Source organism: Fundulus heteroclitus, chromosome 12 (assembly GCF_011125445.2).
Source record: "Fundulus heteroclitus isolate FHET01 chromosome 12, MU-UCD_Fhet_4.1, whole genome shotgun sequence".
Lineage (NCBI taxonomy): Eukaryota > Metazoa > Chordata > Actinopteri > Cyprinodontiformes > Fundulidae > Fundulus > Fundulus heteroclitus.
The window spans coordinates 29,167,733-29,181,734 of NC_046372.1; the positions used below are offsets into that span (position 1 = coordinate 29,167,733).

At 42.8% G+C, this 14,002-nt stretch overlaps 1 long non-coding RNA gene across 1 annotated transcript in view; it reads right to left on the reverse strand.

Moving 5' to 3' along the window:
• Positions 1 to 7,974, reverse strand: part of LOC105925497 — a 47,540-nt gene extending 39,566 nt beyond the window's left edge. The window contains exon 1 of the long non-coding RNA XR_001166173.3: positions 7,549 to 7,974. This is a non-coding gene — a long non-coding RNA (uncharacterized LOC105925497). The remainder of the gene's footprint in view (positions 1 to 7,548) is intronic.
• Between the last annotated feature and the right edge of the window lie 6,028 nt (positions 7,975 to 14,002).

A 14,002-nucleotide genomic window follows, 5' to 3' on the forward strand; every position in this document is an offset into this window, starting at 1 on the left:
TGACAGGATCTCCATCGGAATAACAAGAAGAATACTATGTCAAAGTGGACACAGCAGTTTTAACCGTGGCTGGAGACAAGCCCTCAGTGGAGCAATATTCCTGCAGCAAAACAATATAACAATACAAAAGAACCCTACAATAAAAAGAGATACTAAACAAATGATGATGATGAATAACACCAGGACTGAATTTAGGGGGGTGGGAGTCAAAAAGCATGATTTTTTTTTTTTGTTAAACAGAGCAGCATTCTATTAATGTCCTTCTCCAAACCAATATAAAATTCATCTCAAATTGACACATTAATCCCACCAGGCCTACATTTGGCGATATGACGCAGTCACAGAAATACCTCAAAAACAAAGGAGGTGTGGAGAATGCGCTTATAGCTTGATCTTGTTCACATGCTTGGGGTTAAATGTTCTGGCAAATAGCTACACATTTCAAAATTCTGACTGCTGACATGACATATAACAGCATCCAGTAATTTATAAAGAAAGAAAAAGAGAAAGAAAGAGAAGGATCCACCACAGACCTCAGGGGCCAAGGCTTCTGCACTGGTAAATTTTTGTTAAAGTCCGGCCCTGACTAGCACTGGTACAACCCTGTCTGGCACAAACATTTTGCAGATATATACGATGACCCTGCAATAACATCTGCCGAAAATACACACACGACCCAGAATACGCCCGAACGAACAGACTATGTCCACTAATCAGACATTATGCCAAGCTTGCATGGCTCTAAGGGTATTGTTTCTCGGCTAATCAGGTGATACTAATATGTACAAGCAGTAAAGAGGAGCACTTGCCGTGCAGACGCAGGAGAAGGACTCTCATTATGTGTTACACAAATATACGGAATTATGATGCATTCATTCATTTACAAATCACACACACACAAAAAAAAAACACCTCCTAGTTATTGCATACAATGAAAAAAAGCTCCATTCAGTCATATTTCTGGTGGCAGGATGTATAACAGAAAGGCCCCCTACCACTGTTTAAAAGATGATTGCAAGTCTGCAGATAATACCTTTTGCTCGGGGCAACACACTTGGTGTGTGTCAGAACTGAAATGTTAAAGCATACAATTGATAAACACTATGCAAAAGTGTGAGACTTCCAGGTCCCCCCGTGCACCTCAGGGTGGCGTGCATGGGTTTTTATGTAAGCAGGACTGGAATTAAGAGATTGTAGGCCTCAGGCTAGAGCCAGCTGTGGTGCCCTACCCACAGAGGTTCCATTTAACTCCTGTCCATTTAAATTAAATCCATAGTTTGTCCACATCAGCTTCAAGGTTTATGTGCCTCGTAGACATATACATAGAATATTTTAAAAGTGAACTTTGCTTTTGTCCTTTCTAAAATGTTTCCTATAAACAGGATTAAACAGGACATTACTTTTAGGAATATCGTAATTTGTACAAGAAGACAGCACCAAAGTGTTACGGTAATGATGCCAGGGCCGCATCGCACTCACTGAAATGCACCGAAAACAAAGAGGGAGCTTCGATTGAACCCTGCTGTCTGGGGTTGAAGGTTTGGTCTGAGGTGGGACAATGACATCATTGTTTTCAAATAGCACAATACTGCTAAAATAAAGCACACTAACCAGATAAGAGGTTAAACAACGGAAAACAAACGTGCTTGTCAAAGAGCCGTTATATTGCCCCCCCCCCCCCCCCCCCCCCCCCCCCCCCTTCCAGAAATCTTGAGACCCCAAGGCTACTGCCTGTGTGAGCCCTTTCTAGAGGCTGTGCCGGTGTACAGCTGCCAGGGACCAATGGGGTTCCTCCGCTTGGCTGAAACAGTGCAATCATTATCTACTAGGGCAGACGCAGCATTGGTTTTGCTTAGACTCAAAATGGAAATAATGTTTACGCCGGTAAGCACACATGCATATGTTACGGAAGAGAGTATTGAATAATGATTAGATGGTAGCAGAGTTATAGAATTCCCCCCTCCCTTTCTTCCTTGACATTTACTGTGCTCCCCTCAACAGCCCTAAAAAAAAACAGTGTTCTCTTTCATAAAGAAAGAAAACAACTTCAGTCGACTTAACCAAGGACAATAAGGCTTGTTTCATTCACCGCTGCCCTGCCTAAATCGCGCTCTCAGATTTCTTTCTGGCAAACGACCCAGTGTTGTATGCCTGCTTTGGCATGGCTCAGAACAAGAGACACCAGTTCTGTCTGATGGTGTGAGAAAGTCTCCGTGCAAAAGATTTTTTTTTTTTTTTTTTTAGTGTGTGTGTGTGTCAGCAAAGCCCTTGGTGAATTCAGCCACTCTGCCTCTGCTTAACACAGCACGCAGGAGGGATGCTTTGTTGGAATATTACAGATTTGTTAACATGCTTCTCTTGCCACATAAAAGCTGAACATTTATTTTTTAATGGAAAAGAAAAGTATGAAAAAAAATACACAAAGTCAGAGCTCACATAAATGATCTATAAGGCTATTTAGCTACTGAGGAAGCATGTTTGAAACACGTGGTCTTAGGCGTGGGCTGGTACAAGATTTTTACAGTGTGAAGAACCCTGGTTAAAAACACCAAAAACGTAAAACGACAACATATAACATGATCTACTGTTTTTATTTCAGACAGCAAGACACGGTCTCCCACAGCTCCTATGGTAACACAGAACATGGACTATCGTAGGTACAGTAATGTTTCTAAGTTTGTAAGATTTGTCAAGAAATATTTCCACCGAGCTGGTTGCGTCTTAGATATAAGCGGGGGCAGTGGCCTTTTTTTTAACTAGCTGACCAGCAGTGCACAGCACTGAGGCGGCAGAGCTGTGTTAGTCTGTGCTCAGGGCTGAATTTAAGAGCACTTGGGCGTCTGGGCCAGAGCCAATCCTTGGTGTGCTGCTCGTACATTTTTTTTTTTTAGTATGTTGGATGGTTTTAGGCCTCATGCACATCCATCTACCCAGGCACAGAGTGATCTAATTCAGTAACTACAATACACAAAAAAACAACAACAAAAAACAACAAAAACAAAGGAGGGGTGAAACATGCATGTAAGATTGCTGTTATTACATCTGCCATGCTTGGGTTTGGTTAAAGGTGGCGCTATAATACCATTTGCTAATGGCAAGAGACAAAATATTAACAGTTTTAAAACCATACACTTGTCACACCTTGATAACAGCCCTTTCCTACATGGCCTCTCAGATGAGTCTCTAGATGTAACCTTTAAACCAAGCACACTCTGAAGATCCCCAATCTAAAAGTCCTGGTCTTTGTTGTAGCAAGCAATGCTACCTTTGTTAGGTAAGGCTAAAGCAGTTTAAATAACTTAATAACAAATGGGAGTACCATCTGGTCCACCCCTGCTTTACCTGTGACATCTAGTGCTCTTCTGCCCAGGCGTTTATTAACTTCATTTACTCGTTCTTAATTAGGAACTAGCTTATGTTGAATTCCAGACACAAACGGTGGCGTAAATTCCCGTGTGCTCAAATGCCCTACATATAACAATGTCTTCTTTGATTCTCAAGTGGGGGCCATGCAGCGTTGCACCACGTCTCATTTACATTCATAAACCCGCATAGTTTTTTTTTTTTTTTTTTTTTAAACTAATGACCCAGAATCCTCATTATCAGCTCAACTGGCGAGACGGGAACGCGGACAAGACCGTTACTGCTCCCATGTTTGGGAGCGCCGCGTCGGCTTGGGGCTGGGAAACCTCGCCTCTTTCTTTGGGGATGCAGATGAGTCTGGTGCACTTGACGTCCTTTCATGACCCCATACACCCCACCCCACCCCGCTCCGCACACCCAGCCCCTCTAGGCCCTCACGGCGCTGTCTGTCATAGTGGGCCCGGGCACGGCATTGCCACTTGCCCCACCGAGCGTGGGAATGGGATCGTCCAGTCGTTCACATCTCCTGCGCTGCAGTTAACGGAATCAATTAAGCAGACCTGACCCAGCACCTCCCCAACCCCCCCACCTCCCCACACACACACCCCAGCCTCTCCCCTCACCCCCCATCACACCCCCGTCCTTTCCCACCTCCCTCCTTTCCCTAACCCTGTCCCCACCGCCTTCTCTCCTTCTCTCCGAAATTTTTTTTGGCAGCTCTGTATACATCCTAATCATCACCACTGCTTGGTATGCCGGCAATGTTTGCAGGCCGGACCCCAGCACGCTGAAACGAGGGCGCACGTGGATTTCTACAGTAGCCCCCAGAATGTGACACTTCCAAGCACCCAGTGGGCCTGTGCAGAAAACTCATGCATATTAAATAACATAAATCATGCAATATTATAAAAATCAAGAAGACTATAAATATTAACATGCAATTTGTGACCTGTGAGGAAACGGGGTGCGTGTGTGTGTGTGAGTGTGTGTGTGTGTGTGTGTGTGTGTGTGTGTGTAAATTCTAACTGTCAAAGCTGAACACTCCTGGTGCAATCAGACCAAATACACATATATTCACAGTCTGGGAGAGAATACCAACACAAATAACAGAACAGCAACAAAATACAGCCAGTTCCCTGTTGACATGAGTGATATTTGCAATCTCTGGTCCACGAGGAAATCAAAGCGTGCGTCCGTCCAAAAGGTCCTCGACGAGTCTGGAAGTAGTTTTTACTTTCGGTTATCTAGCTTTATGACGAGCAGAACACTCATACAGCTAGATAACCAAAGATAACAACCCACTCCACTGTCTTCTACAGTAATCCACAATCCACGTTTCACCTTCTGGGCTCCAAAGTTTTTGATTCTTAAAACTTAAATATTCTTGGCAAAATACAGTCATCTTACATCCCTTATATTCCCTTTTACTGTAGCTGCAGATGGCCAACCAGAACTGTTTAACACTCAGAGTTAAAGGTGACAATTCTTCAGAGGGAAAAAAAAAGGATTATATATTCCCAATGTTAATGTCATATGCACTTGACATTAACCAGTATTAGTGGGTTGAAGTAGGCCTTGGAAATCGGCAGTAAGGTGCAGTCATCCTTGGACACGGGGCCCTAATTTGCAATGCAAATTGCCTCAATCCCACAAAGGCTCTTTCGCCTCTATCAAGTCGTTGTGGCAGCAGCAATAGAAGATCCTGCGAGGCCGGGCGGAGAAGAAAAATCCAGGGTTCCTGTGGAAAGCGCAGTAAGCGACAGGGAATTAGGACGCAAATGGTTCGGATTGGGAAGATTTTGTTTGATTCTTTTTTCTTTTTTTTTTTCTCTGTCCAAACGGTGTCAAGTTGTCCATTCGCATCCTGCGTGTTCAGGGGACGAAAACATGCGACTAGGGTCCATTCCGCTGGCTGGATCGGCAGAACGTGGTGTGTGATGGAATAGGGGGACAATTCTCCTCTAGTGAAAGAAATCGGGGGGGGCAAAGGGCTGGCCAAAATATGGAGCAACCAGGATGAGGTCAAAGGCCTTCGCGGACCGGGAGAATGGAGTTGCGGTGATGTCACGAAAAATTCGCAAATGCGCCCTCCTTTCAGATGCACGATCTCCTCATCCATTTACACAGATCGCGTTGCACGGAGCGAATCCACCGCGCATGCAGCGAGCAGCTCCGCCGCTCCTCCTCTCTCTCTCACATACACACACACACAGGGATGGGAAACGGATAGCAAAGGGAACGCATGTGTTTGTCTTTTTTTCTTTCTTTTTTTTTTTTTTACATATATAAATAACACATCGGGAGCGATTCAGAAGCTTTTTCGTGGAAGATGAGAGCAAGAAAAAAAAAAAAAGCATGAAGCCCGAAATAAGTCAGCGACGAGAGCATCGCGGAGCTGCTTCCTCTGCACGGACCAGGTTCAACATCCCCAGTAGCATGATCTCCGTCTGCTTATTGCTGCTCTCCTGCTCACACGAGCCGCAGCTGTAGGAGTTAGATCGCTCTCGCTTGGCTCGATTTGTGCGTCGAAAATCCTTTAGAGCTTGTAGGGTTTTATTTATTTTTTCCGCGACCGTCGCATCCGATGGATAAGGTAGACCATGGTATGTATTCTGGCTCGCCTCGCACCAAATGAAGCGCCCCCCTCTCTTTCCACCCCCCCCCCCCCCAACCCACTGCCTCCTTGCACTGTCGGATGTTAACCCCCCCCACCCTCACTTTTCCTTAGAGAAAATATAAGTAGTTGACAGCTCAAATATAAGATCCCTGTAAGCGAGTTAGCCATCAATAATACAGCGGGACGCGCGACGGATCATGCGCAGGTGGAGCATAGCTGCACGTTACGCTGCGCTTCTAAGGTGCTGGCTTGTATACAACTTCTGATTCTTTTCGGACGACGAAACGGAAACACCCCCACCACCACCACTACCACACGCACACAAGAGGGGGGGAAAGGTCTCACTCGGGCAGTGATTGAGTCGGTGTGCCTGCACCTGGACGAGAGGAAAGCTAATAGGAGAAGAAGGGGGGAAAGTTCTGATTTATCTAGCCTCCACACTGGCTCTAATTTTAGACCTGATCCCCGGGTTTTTATTCCGATATGTCCCTGCCCCTGCGTTTCAATTAAAGGATTGCTGCGCACACCTTTTCAATCACAACCATTACTTTAACCGATTCTTATACATTGTTTCTGGCATTTGGTGAAAGACACTCTCGACAAATCATTGGCCTTCCTAATTTTACTGTATCCAGCTCAAACAATTTTAAACCAAATGGATGGCAACGCGAGGGGCCAGCTTCGAATCAACCTGAACAACTTTTCAATGATCACCTGATTAGGATGCATTAGGCTCTATGCAGGGCCTCCCCACTCAGAGGCCGTGATTTAATTACAGCACAGTCGATTTTACGCACTACCTGCTGATCCCTCCATCACTGCCCCGTGCACTGCACCGAAAAAGAGAAACCCCCATAATAAAGGCAACCTATCGTATGAATCATTTATATCAGAGCAGTTGAAGAAAGTGCAATAGCAAACGCATGGATACTGTAGTTATGGTGGGAGGGCGTTGTTTTTAAGAGAGCGCATGGCAATTTTGGTGACGTTACATGCATGCAGTGTGGTGCGTGGCTTTTATTGTTTCAGCACAGCACTCAAGCTCTTTTCACAAACAAAAATCTTGCACGATTGTTGTCGCATCTAAATCGGTCCCCTATTTTAGTTCAACATATTGAGTATGCCTCTCAAATAGTATTTACTTTACTAAAGAAATAGAACAGGCAGTGTCTTTGATCTTGGATGGTACACATAATAGCCTGACTTTGTTTTAAATCCAACACAATAATAATAATAATCTTAGTTTAATTTTACTCTTCAAGATAACTGATATCCTAACTTGACTTTATCTGACACATTGAAGAGCACATTCATGCGACAATTACAGCCTATAGCACGTCTTTGGAATCATAAAGCAAGTGTTTCTCGTCTGATCTATTAACTCCAAATTATGTGAGGGAACCATAGCGATCTAAAACATCGGAATTAACATAACACGAATGTCTTCACTGCATTAGGCTGTAACAAAAACAACACGGTGCACCTCTGCGTCCATCTTTGTGCGTTTGAACTTTTTTTGCGCACCGAACAGCGCATCCCTCAAACCAGCCACTAAAAGTTGCACTTACTTCCTCACGGTGCCAGATGACTGCGAGGGGACCAGAAAGTGTCCAAGGCGGCAGAAGCAGAAAGAACAACGAGGTCCGTGTGTGTCATGATATGGTGTGTAGGTAAATGTTCCTCTTGGGGGAAAAAAATAAATAAAACAAAATAAAAAATAAAAAAAAATCCCAGACATATAATTTGCTGGGCTGTTGAGAAGTTGGTCTGTTTGTTGATTGTTTAAGGAGGGTGAGACTTTAAAATTGCCGCTGCCTCTCTGTAACCCGCACGACGGCCGCTCTGTGCCAAAAGCATGAACACATCCAAAGCACATGACAGAGGCAGACGGGCAGGGAAAAAAGAGGGGAGGGATGAAGAGAGGGAGAGACACAACTTTCCCATAAAGCAGCAAATAGAAAAGTGCATGCAGAGTTGAGCTCTCTGAGAGTGTGCAAGTTTTTTTTTTGTCCCCCCACCCCACCCCCCACCCCCCTGTTGATGATGAAGTTCGGATGAGGAGGGAGGAGGGGGGCGGTTGGTGGTGGCGATGATGATGATGATGATGATGGGGAGAAGGAGGGGTGGGTGTAAAGTCCAGCCTTCTGTGTGAGTGGTGGACGTGGTCTGAAATCCCAAACAAGTTCCCTCGGTTCTTTTGTTGCAAGCACGAACTGAGGAAGCATTGTTCGGACCCCCCCCCCCCCCCCCCCCCCCCCCCTCATCGGCCAGGTTGCGAAGTGAGCCTCGCAGTCGGGGTGGTAATAAATTTGCTACGGGCGCTCCTCTAACGCGTTTTGACACACGGAACGCATTTAATGCGGGTTCTGCAGTTATAAAAAGGCAATTCCCAAAACTTAGTCTGTGACTAAAGTCAAAAGTAGAAAAAAAAGGAGAAAGAACTAACTCAACAGTCACAAAAGTCACATTACAGCAAGAATCCTAATAGAAAGGATGATAGCCAGAGAGCGGCGAATTTGGACGCACACGCTCATGCAAACAGCTAGAAGAAAAAAAAGTGGAAATTTCAGAGGCAATTTTCGCTCAAGAAAGGTTCAAATGAGGTCGGTAGAATAGTCTTCCCCTCTGTCAGTGCTTTTCTTCATACAACATCATCTTCACTTTTTTATGTTTGCTTTAATACAACGTATACTTTTTTATGCAAACATAAGATTATTTTATCTGCACGTTTTAATCCTGCAAAAACACTGGTGTGAACAATAATAACAATTAAATACAGAACAAAGAGCAAACATTCTCTCATTTTTTTCACCCTCCCCCCCCCCCTTTTTTTTTTTTTTTTTTTTGCCTAATTGCAGGCGTATCCATTAAGCGTCCGCCGCCCGGATTCACGTTTTAGTTAAACAGCGAGGGCACGTTCGGTGACGTAGACGAGCATATCAGCTGCGTGCAGCCATATTTAAATACATCAAGGCAATTAGCCCATCAAAATATGCAAATCCCCCTCCTTACTACATTGCTAGTCCAGCCCGGCCGCAGTCGGAGGATAATTTGTACACCCACTACAGGCTGCGCCCCTGTGTGTGTTTTTGATGATTGCCGTTTTGAAAGAGCGGCCACTGCGTTTGTTTTATTCCAACAAGAAGCCGTATAACACAAGCGGGACCCTGAGAAGAAGACATGAAGAAGAAGAGGCGAAGAAGTGGAACCGGGAGGCTGCTGCGTGGAGAGAGAAAAAAAAACGCCCATGCGTAATGAGACTATCCGCGCCGACTATACTATCTAAATTCCTCGACGCCGTTGGCTCTGGTGTGCGGTATTGTTTTTCATATTGATGCATATTCAGTGCGTAGATTTGCATACTATACATATGACTGAGCTCTTTTGCATGAATTTGAATATTCAATATTGCATTATTGTGGTGGTTTTATTTTAGCCTTCTTATTATTGTTTATTGTTTAAAACGGTGGTAGGAATGGTGGCATGTGGTCTCCCAATCTGAAAAAAAACCCCCGTCTCAGTGCAAATTGGCGATGCATATGCAGCATGCATGAACAAAGAGCTCCCTGGTGGCTGGATAAACAATAGAAGGGGTGCAGAGACAGCGGCTGCTTTTTTCCCCCAGACAGACCACGAGAACATCACTGTATGCGCAAAAAGAAAAGAAAAAAACAAAACTAAAACAAAACTAATAACCCACAAAAGTCCCGTGGTCAAACTGTTAAAAAAAAAAAAAAAAAAAAAACAGCAGTGACGCAGCGTTGACATTTACGATCCAATTGCTCGGGCTGTCTAAAGCGTTCTCCATGCACGCGCGCACGGACGCCAGGCACGAGCGCGCAAATGCAAGCACGGCTTACCAGTGCAGAAAAGCACCCGAAATTATTATTGTGTTTGAAATTAGCATTTAGCACTTTTATTCTTTCTCTTCCTTCTTTAGTTTGCTTTTCCCTTTATCCGAACTCTATGCCGTTTTGCACGTTTCCAGTTTTGTCTAAATTTACGAAACGCTCCAACTTACCTCCAGGGGACAAAAATCCGACGCTCCCGCTGCTCTGACTTATCTGCTTTTGCCGACAACATAGATCAACTCGATGTAGGCCCCTTGATGTTTTACTGGATGGAGTGCAAACTTTCCCTCTTGCAGCCAAAGGCAGATGCAGTCCCGCATAGGCTACTCCCCTTCGTCACTGAACCTTGCTCCTCAACTGCTCGCAGGTTCAGCACCAGTGGCCAGACGGACTGGCTCATGTAAACACATTCAGAGCCACGGGAATCCGTATAACTCCACCTGTGCGCGTAAAAAAAACAAGTCTTGTTTCCCGTTCTTAAACATTATTGTAGAAGGTGACTCTAAGGTCGCTTGATGCGGATTTGAAAAGACCAAATGTGCTGTTTAAAAAAAACACACACAAGTAACCTCAACCTCGGGATGAGACTCAAGGCGTTGTGTTTTTCTTTTTGCAAAAGTTATCCAGAATTGCATAAATAGGTCGAAGAGAAAAGTGCGAGAAGACCAAGGATGGGGGCAAATAGGCAATTCGGTAAACTGAACAAAAGCAAACATGTCAAATTAGTTGTTGAGCACTGGCTTTAAATTTAAATGGTTGCAGGTAAAATGAAAAATAAATAAAAATGAAAATCCTTGACCGTTTTATGCGGCAGGTCATTATTATCCATCTAAATCACAAAGATAAGCACTAATTAAGGTTAAAGAGAATAAATGCGGGTATTTTCCTCTGTTATTGTCCTGAGCTTCTTAACTCCCGCAGTGGGAGTTGTCAGTCCGACATAAAGAGCTTCTCGTTTGGTTCCCTGTATAGCAGGAGAAACTAAATTCAAGCCCCCGCGTGGGTAACGACCTGTCTGCAAAGAAAGGATCAGACCTATTTCTCCTGCGAAGTTAAATATATTCCAAAAAGATGAGAGGGCGTAGTTGAAAAAAATAAATAAAATAAAACCCCCACAGACGAACAAAAATTATGCGCCTTTTTAACAGATACTAAAAAGTATGAGACAAAGAGAGGAGGTGCAATAAATTCACGTCTATCTGCGAGTCCCTCTTGATGAAGCAACGATAACTGGTGCGCACATTTAACGTTTGATCACATATTTTTGTTTTATTTAAGACAATATAGCCGCCTTCCGTGCGCAGTTTCTCGCTGGGGACACTGTGTGGCTCAGAGTTTTGTTTTTCGTTAAAAGTGGTAAAATGAAGCGGTCTAAGGCAGTCAGCCACTCTATAATTTAGCAGAATATCTGAACTGGCGGTGTGGAGCAATTTTACATAAAAAAACCTTCTTTACCCCCCCCCCCCCCCCCCCCCTCATTTCAGACTGACACACACACACACACACACACACACACACACACACACACACACACACACACACACACACATACACACATGCACATATACATACATACTACATACATATAGTCTCGTTGTCTACACACACACACACACACACACATATATATATATATATATATATATATATATATATATATATATATATATATATATATATATATATATATATATATATATATATATATATAATATACAGTTTGAAAATTCACATTCTCACTGTTATTCTTATTTGTATTATAGACAATTGGAGAGTATAGGCTTATAACTGTTCGTCAAATGTCTCTCATTATGTGAAATTATTGCAGTTTGCTCTGACCTTCTCCTCCAAGAAGCATCTCTTGCTTTCCCGCCTGTCGCTTATGAAGCTCCATGAGATTTTTTAAAGAGTTCTCGTGAACACACAGTGTGTCTCTGGAGGACGAAGATGACGACCGTGAAGATGAAGTGGCCTAGCAGTCGACAAAACGACTAAATGGTGACATCTAGTGGTAAATTCGAAGAATGCGCACAGTGGGGGAGAAAAACAGTGCTCAGCAGCATCCGCGACACTTGTAACTTGAATAACCCTGAATGTTGAATGGGGGAAAAATAATGAAATAAAAAATTATGAAATGCGTGCATGGGTCGTCTTAGTTCCAGTTAGTTGATATGATATTATTTACATTTAAAATGTTCGACCTCGGCTTTACGAATGCGACAAACTGCAGCAAGTGGGTGGAAAGGCTGAGCAAATTTTATCTGATCAACTGGATCGGCGGACTTCGATAGATTTATTTTGTTCTTTTCAACTCTTGGGCTATCATTACTCTATATTCATGTTGTCATTTTTTTCTGTGTTTTTGTTGTTGATTGACCCTTTCTCCAGGAATGACGCAATTTTTATTAATCTGAAAGTATCCGTTAACAGAGAAATTGCATATTCTACAATTTAATAAAACAATAATAATACCCTTTGATGGATGTTGCAGATCGTATGGTACTCTTTATTTTTCTGCTCTAAAGTCAATAGTCCAATAAAAATGCTTCGGATTATTAGGGTTTTAGCGACTTTGATTTTTGCGCACGTTTAGGTTTTTTAAAGAGGGAATGAATGCCGTATTTGTGTTGCTTACATCAGTTTAAAAAAAATATACACAGGCCACCTGCTTAATTTTGGTTTTTGCTTGGACCACATGAATTATTTTGGTCGAAATGAAATCGTCGCAAAGAAGTTCAACTTAGATGCGACTCAAAGTTGAATCACAGAGAAAGAAAACGAAAATGATTCACAAGCGATCAAGAGAGGAATGGGATCTATATGGTTCTGTATCACTATTTGCGCCTTAAAATAAATCTCAGAATCACAAGAGAATATGAACTCTGCGAATTATTCAGCACCCAATGAGACCCCTTTCGACGTGATTTAAATAAACTGCACTTTACCGGGGTGGATGGGGAAGTTCCTCGGACGGCAACACGGAATGAAATAAACAGAAATTGACGCGTTCCGTTCATTGTGTTTGACCTTTCTTCGCCATTAATGACGAACGTTTTGCACAAATGTTCAAGCGTGGCTGAGTCCAGATCGCATCGAACGCACCTTGTGTTTCTTTTTTTTTTGTCTTCATTTATTCGGTGTCCTTCTCCTTGATTAACTGTTTCGTCATAGACGTATTTGAAACGTCATCACATCAATGTTGCAGTTCTCCTGATTATCACGAATGCGCCATCCGGTGAGGTCAACGTTGCATGTTTTTCAGAAGAGGCCTCATTATTTCTTAAGTTACCACATTTGTAAAAAAAAAAAAAAAAAAAGGAAAATCGAATTAAATTTATTTCTCCCTAGATGTAATTGTTTTCTTTTTCTATTTTTTTTATTCCAGCGGTTGAGGGTAGAATGAGCTACAACACGTTGCGACTGTCACCGGAAAATGCTTTATGAGATATAAACAGCTAAATTGTGTAGGGAGGGAACTTTGTGTACCTGCATTCCCTTTATTTATGAGAAATCACGAGAAGACACAGAAAAGTGTAACATTTCCTTGTAGATGAACGGGATTAACGTAACAGTTTCTGAACCCAGCAGACAGGATCAAGCACATCATGTTTTTATTACCTATATTAAAGCAATGCTAGATGCAAAAAGAGCAACTCCGGCTCTCCTGATTAGGCCCAATATATACTAGCTCACCAATGCGCCATCACGATGACGTCAAAACATCCGGTTTTTCAGAACAATGCTGCATGACTTTTGCATCTACTTTTTTTTTTTTTTTTTTTTTTTTGCGAAAGACAAAAAAATAAAAGTAAATAAATAAAAAAGAATGAATAGTCTTTTTTTTAAAACATTTTTTCTACCTTTCCCCTTTTTTCCCCCCTGACTACAATGAGGATCAGATGGGCTACAAGAGCAATTCCTCTGTGTTACTGTGCAGTGGGAAAATAATTACCAAGATAGAGACACAGAGTTCTATAAAAATCAACACTTTTAGCTCTTTGGGATTTCAATGTTGAAAACAAAGGTTCATCCAGAACATGTCAAATTGACGAATTTTAGAAAACGGAGAGAAAAGGGGACATGGGGGCTCAAATGCACCTTGCTTTGTTTTGTTTGCTCCTTTTTATTTTGTCTGTAACGTCATCACAGCTTAATAACGTCATCGTTGTTA